The sequence below is a fragment of the Chiloscyllium plagiosum genome, chromosome 27 (genome assembly GCF_004010195.1).
Source record: "Chiloscyllium plagiosum isolate BGI_BamShark_2017 chromosome 27, ASM401019v2, whole genome shotgun sequence".
Taxonomy (NCBI): domain Eukaryota; kingdom Metazoa; phylum Chordata; class Chondrichthyes; order Orectolobiformes; family Hemiscylliidae; genus Chiloscyllium; species Chiloscyllium plagiosum.
In genome coordinates this window covers 23,023,401-23,028,481 of record NC_057736.1, presented here as the reverse complement: position 1 = coordinate 23,028,481, position 5,081 = coordinate 23,023,401, and positions in this window count along the sequence as shown.

Sequence of the window (5,081 nt, the reverse complement as noted above, 5' to 3'; positions counted from 1 at the left end):
AAATCATTGGAGTTAGGTGGGGGAGAGTGTTCGGAGTTAGGTGGAGGGAGAATGTTGGAGTTCGGGGAGGAGACTGCTTGAGTTAGATTGAGGGAAATTGTTGGTGTTAGGTGGAGGGAGTGTTGGAGTTAGGTGGAAGGAAGTCTTTGGAGTTAGATGGGGGCAAGAGAGTTGGAGTTAGCTGGAGGGAGAATGCTGGACTTAGATAAAAGGAAAGAACAAAGAAAATTTACAGCCCAGGAAGAGGCCCTTCTGCCCTCCAAGCCTGTGCTGATCCAGATCCACTGTCTAAACCTGTCGCCCAATTCCTAAGGGTTTGTACTCATGCATCTGACCAGATGCACCTTCAATGAATCTACCATGTCTGCCTCTATTACCTCTGCTGGCAAAGCATTCCAGGCACCTACTACCCTCTGTGTAAAGTCCTTTCCGCGTGTATCCCCCTTAAACATTTCACCTCTCACCTTGAACGTGTGACCTCTCGTTATTGAATTCCTCACCCTGGGAAAAAGCTTATCTCTATCTATCCTGTCTATATCTTCATGATTTTGGTGACCTCAATCAGGTCCCCCCTCAATCTCCATTATTTAATGAAGCAATCCTAACCTACTCAATCTCTCTTCATAGCTAGCTACTTCCATACCAGATAACATCCTGGCAAACCTTCTCTGCACCCTCTCCGAAGCGTCCAAATCATTTTGGTAATGTGACGACCAGAACTGTACACAGTATTGTAAACACGGCTGAACCAAATTCTTGTACAATTTTAACATGGCCTGCCACTCTTATACTCAATACCCTGTCTGATGAAGGCAAGCAGACCATATGTGCCTTCTTGCCACTCTATCCACCTGTGCAGCCATCTTCAGGGTACAATGGACCTGAACTCCCAGATCTCTCTGCTCATCAACTTTTCCTAAGGCTCTTCCATTAACAGTATAGTTCACTCTAGAATTAGATCTTCCAAAATGCATCACCTCACATTTGCCCAGATTGAACTCCATCTGCCACTTCTCCACCCAACTCTACAGTCTATCTATATTCTCCTGTATTCTTTGACAGTTCCCTATGCTTTCTGTTACTCCACCAATCTTTGTGTCATCTACAAACTTACTGATCAGTCCACCAATGCCTTCTTCCAGATCATTAATGTATATCACAAACAACAGTGGCCCCAGCACTGATCCCTGTGGAACATCACTGGTCACCTTTCTACATTTCGAGAAACTCCCTTCAACTACTACTCTGTCTCCTGTTGCTCAACCAGTACTTTATCCACCTAGCTAGAAAACCTTGCACACCATGTGACTTCACTTTCTCCATTAGTTTACCATAGGGAACCTTATCAAATGCCTTACTAAAGTCCATGTATATGACATCAACAGCCCTTCCTTCATCTATCAAATTGGTCTCTTCCTCAAATGACTGTATTAAGTTGGTCAGGCACGATCTCCCCCACACAAAACCATGTTGCCTATCACTGATAAGCCCATTCTTTTCCAAATATAAATAGATCCTATCCCTCAGTACCTTCTCCAGCAACTTTCCCACCACCAACCTCAGGCTCACTGGTCTGTAGTTACCTGGAATATCCCTACTACCCTTCTTGTACAGGGGGACAACAACATTATCAACTCTCCAGTCCTCTGGCACTTCATCTGTGTTTGAGGATCCTACAAAGATATCTGCCAGGGCCCCAGCTATTTCCTCTCTCACTTCCCTTAGCAACCTGGGATAGATCTCATCTGGTCCTGGGAATTTGTCCACCTTAATATCCTTTAGCCTACCCAACACATCCTCCCTCCCTCCTTATGTCAACATGATCCAGAGTAAACGAGCTTCTATCTCTAATCTCAACATTCATCATTCAACGTCCCTCTCCTCAGTGAACACTGATACAAGTAATCATTGAGAATCTCACTCATTTTCTCAGGTTCGACACACAACCGTCCTTCTTTATCCTTTCATGGACCAACCCTTTCTCTAGTTATCCTCTTGTGTCTTATATATGAATAAAAGATCTTGGGATTCTCCTTAATTCTGCTTGCTAAAGATATTTCATGACCCCTTTTAGCCCACTTGATTCCTCGTTTAAGATTGGTCCTACTCTCCTGATATTCCTCCAAAGCCTGTTTCTGTTCTTAGCTGCCTGGACCTTATGTATACTTCCCTTTTCCTCTTGGCTAGTCTCACAATTTCTCCTGTCATTCACGGTTCACAAATCTTGCCTTTCCTATCCTTTGTTTTCAAAGGGACATGCCTATCCTGCACTATCTTCAACCTATCTTTGAAAGCCTCCCATATATCAAATGTGGACTTCCCTTCAAAAAGCTCTCTCCAATCCACATTTCCCAGGTCCTACCAAATTTTAATACAATTGGCCTTAGCCCAGTTTAGTACTCTTCCCTTCAGATCACTTTCTTCTTTATCTACGAGTATTCTAAAACTTACAGAATTGTCGTCACTATTCCCAAAGACATCCCCCACTGCAACTTCTACAACCTGGCCTGGCTCATTCCCAAACACCAAGTCCAATATGGCCCCCTCCCTAGTTGGACTATTGACATACTGCTCTAGAAAACTTTCCTGGATGCTCCTTACAAATTCTGCCCCATCCAGATCTCTGACACTAAGTGTATCCCAGTCAATATTGGATACATTAAAATCTCCCATCATCACCTCGCTGTTGCTGCTACATTGTTCCATAATTTGTTTACCCATTTGTTCTTCTACCCCATGCTCATTGTTGGGAGGCCTGTAGTACAGCCCCAACAATGTAACTGCACCCTTCTTATGTCTCAGCTCTATACATAATGCCTCACTGCTCAAGCCCTCCATAGTGTCCTCCTCTAGCACAGCCGTGATGTCATCCCTGACCAGCAATACAACTCCTCCCCCCTTTTACTTCCCTCCTTGTCCTGTCTGAAGCATCTATATCCTGGAACAATTAGTTGCCAATCATGCCCTTCCTTCAACCAAGTCTCTGTGATCGCAATAATGTCATACTCCCAGGCACCAGTCCAAGACCTAAGTTTGTCTGCCTTACCCACTATACTCCTTGCATTAAAGCATATGCACTTCAGACCACCAGTTCCTTTGCACTCATCTGCTCTCTGCCACTCTTCCCCTTGGTAATGCTAACTTCATGATCCTGTTCCTCATGGTCTCTAGTTTCTACCTCACTGTCTACTAATCTTCTCTTCTGGTTCCCAGCCCCCTGCCACATTAGTTTAAACGAATGTAATGTCGATGGAGGGCAAGTGTTGGAGTTAGGTGGAGGGAGAGCGTTGGAGTTAAGAAGAGGTACTGGAGGTGAGTGAAGGCATATGTGGGAGAGGGAGGGGATCTCTGTGCAAAGAAATGGACACAGTGGTGGCAGTGGCAGTGGAAGAAGAGTTGAATGTTATGTTTAATCTGAGATTCATTGAGGTGGAGCACAGAGGGACAAAACTAAGACCTTTGCTGAGTATGGAATGCTCAGGATGTCAGGAGAAAGGATGCAGACAGAGAGAAGGGAAGGGAAGGGACTTTCAGAGGAGTGTGGGGACCTCTAAGTTGTTGCAGCTTTCATTCCTTAATGTCCGAAAGGAAAAGAAAAGGTAAATTGTTAGAATGTTGATTGAGCTGGAGCATGAAGTGAAACTGGGATGGGGGTCCTGGACAGCTCTAAGCCAGTGTGAGATGGTGCTAATGGAAAGAATAATTGACAGTATGCATACGCGGCAGTACATGGCACTGAGTGTGGACTTCAGGATGTGGCAAGAACAGTTGTTCGAGGAGTGTCGTACATCACTTGGATAACTATAATCCTGGGTTGATTAAAAACACAAAAGATAGCGCTTCAGTCAGAATCCATGTGGGATGAGTCTAAGATGGAGGCAGTCACTGAGGAATGAGATGAAGCTGTGGAAATTAGTGTTGACAAAGACTTCATCAAATGTGAGGAGAGAAAATGAAAGTAACAATGGAGACCAAAAAGCAAGGTTAGAATGGAAAACCAGCGGGAGAGAGGAACAGAATTTCTTCGAGGTGCACATACTCACCTTCAATGCCATATCTCCGTATTTTCTGCAGTAGCCTACCATGGGGAACCTTATCAAACGCCTTACTAAAATCCATATATACCACATCTACCGCTTTCCCCTCATCAACCTCCTTCGTCACCTTTTCAAAGAATTCAATAAGGTTTGTGAGGCACGACCTGCCCTTCACAAAACCATGCTGACTATCCTTGATCACATTATTCCTATCCAGATGTGCATAAATCCTATCCCTTACAATTAGAGAGAATTGTAAGGGATAGGATTTATGCACATCTGGATAGGAATAATGTGATCAAGGATAGTCAGCATGGTTTTGTGAAGGGCAAGTCGTGCCTCACAAACCTTATTGAATTCTTTGAAAAGGTGACGAAGGAGGTTGATGAGGGGAAAGCGGTAGATGTGGTATATATGGATTTTAGTAAGGCGTTTGATAAGGTTCCCCATGGTAGGCTACTGCAGAAAATACGGAGATATGGCATTGAGGGTGAGTTGGAGGTTTGGATTAGGAATTGGCTGGATGGAAGAAGACAGAGGGTAGTAGTTGATGGCAAAGTTTCTTCATGGAGTGCCGTCACTAGCGGTGTTCCGCAAGGATCTGTTTTGGGACCATTGCTGTTTGTCATTTTTATAAATGACCTGGAAGAGGGGTTAGAAGGTTGGGTAAGCAAGTTTGCGGATGATACGAAAGACGGAGGAGTTGTTGACAGTGAGGAAGGATTTGGCAGGTTACAGCAGGATATAGAGAAGATGCAGAGCTGGGCAGAAAGGTGGCAAATGGAATACAATGTAGCTAAAAGTGTCAGTATGATACATGCCGCAGTATCGAGTGGATGGGAAATAGAGTGGAGTTGAAACCAAAATGAAAAACACTATTCTGAAGCCCCTACCTGAGTCACAGCCCTAGCATGGACATCCACATGGAGGTGACCAAATGTTCAGAGTATGTGGGTAGGGAGGCAGGATTGAATAGGAGTGGGGTGAGGCACAGTTTCCAGGGTGAGACGCAGGCAATAAAGCAGCTTCAGGCTCCATGATATG